Source organism: Amblyomma mixtum, chromosome 9, assembly GCF_055824585.1.
Source record: "Amblyomma mixtum isolate Tamu chromosome 9, ASM5582458v1, whole genome shotgun sequence".
Taxonomy (NCBI): Eukaryota; Metazoa; Arthropoda; class Arachnida; order Ixodida; family Ixodidae; genus Amblyomma; species Amblyomma mixtum.
The window spans coordinates 67568144-67569941 of NC_143020.1; the positions used below are offsets into that span (position 1 = coordinate 67568144).

The 1798-nt window shown below is 50.9% G+C and overlaps 1 pseudogene; it reads left to right on the forward strand.

Annotated features, from left to right (window-relative positions):
* Positions 1 to 215: 215 nt before the first annotated feature.
* Positions 216 to 1125, forward strand: LOC149329493 (uncharacterized; annotated as a pseudogene).
* The last annotated feature ends 673 nt before the right edge of the window (positions 1126 to 1798 follow it).

Below are 1798 nucleotides of genomic sequence, written 5' to 3' on the forward strand. Positions count from 1 at the left end.
AAGCAAAGGCATTGTAAACGCATGGTAAAGGCATCGTAACTCCATGGCCGAGGTCACCCAATGAGCGGCAGAGTACGCGGCACAACTCGCCGACTCGAACTGGGTGAACCGATTACACCCGACTACACATCCACCACCCAACACTGACGGAAGAGCGCGTACGCATCCCCGAAGTCTCCAGAAACACCCTGCACGTGCGTCCTCTTCCAGCCAACATGACACGTGACGACCACAGTGGCAGGTGCCTTGCGCGGACCGAGGCACTGACCCACCACCAGAGAAAGAAACGCGGAATCCTCTACGTGGACGCCTCCGGCCCTCACCATGGGGGGTGGTACATGGCCGCAGTCATCCACCAAAACGTCGTGGTGAACGGCCTATCGTTCCGGGCTCAAGACATAACACATGCGGAGGAGGTCACCACTGCGCTAGACGCCGCATATCAGGACTCGCGAGTCATCATTACCGACTCTAGAGGGGCCTGCAGAAATATTCAAGAGGGATACATTCCTTTCTTTGCGTATCGCATCCTTAAATATAGCGACTACCACGAGGCCCCCGCGTCTCGAACGATAGTATGGGCTCCTGCTCACATGGGCCTCAAAGGCAATGAAACGGAAGATGCCGCCGACCGCACGCTCACTCTCCGGGCAAAGCCTTTAGATCCTTGCGAAACTGATCCTGAACCCAATCCGGCATTCACTTTTCGACAAATTACTGAATTATGCCAATCCGGCCATGCAATTTATCCTAAGCCCTGAAAGGGCCTTGCAATGACGGAGGAACGCAAACTCCTCCGTCTTTACACGAAAACACTGCTGTGCCCGGCAGTTCTAAAGCAATATTGGTCCCGCATGTACAGGAAAGTGTCCGTACTGTGCGAATAAGTATTCGGACATCTTCTACATGGTATGGGCATGTCATTCAACTCCGAACTTCGTCCCAAAACCCAACCCCACCCGGCAGGACTGGGAGGCAGCCCTGCTCGGCTGCTCCGACCTGGTGAGCGAGAAGGCCCTGGTCGAGCGCGCCCGAGCCGCAGCCGTCGCCAATGGGCTCCTGTACTCAAGAGCGCAACTAGTGCTTGTGAGAGGTGGCCATTTCCGGGATACCTCAAGTATGTAACGATAATAAATTCCAGAAGAGGGCAAAAACGGGCTGGTTGGTACATGTTTTCCGAATTGGAAAAAAAGCGCAATGAAAGACGACACAAGAGAAGGACAAAACACCAGCGCTGGTGTTTTGTCCTTCTCTTGTGTCGTCTTTCATTGCGCTGTTTTTCCAATTCGTAAAACAATAATAAAGTTTTTCAGACAGAGAGACTGGTAAACGGCGAGCACTAAAGTAAAGCAATACTAGCTGCTTGAAACGACATGCCGGCGTGGACCATATGCATTCATGACAGCAGTTTTCGGGGCCTTGCAATTTTCAGACCAGCTACACCGATGTTAAGTTATGTAGCGAAAGCTACACTGCTATAGCTTCTACTATAGCTATATATGTCTCAGTGAGCCACCGAATGGCGTTGAAACGACCTCGAGTTAAGTCATGGCTAGTGTTGCTATGCACGTATACCTAACCACGCATGGTCCGCTTAGTGGGCCACCTTTCACCTTGAACATTGACCTCCAACTTTTACCGCGACCTTTGACATCAACCTTTGATCTTTCACCATGATATTTGATCTTATACTTTTAAGTTGAACTTTGAGCTTGAACTTTGACATGGAATTATCACCTTTCAAGTAGTTCGCAGAGGCTTCAAGAAAGCCACGTGGTAATCAAGTTGTGGCCCCTGA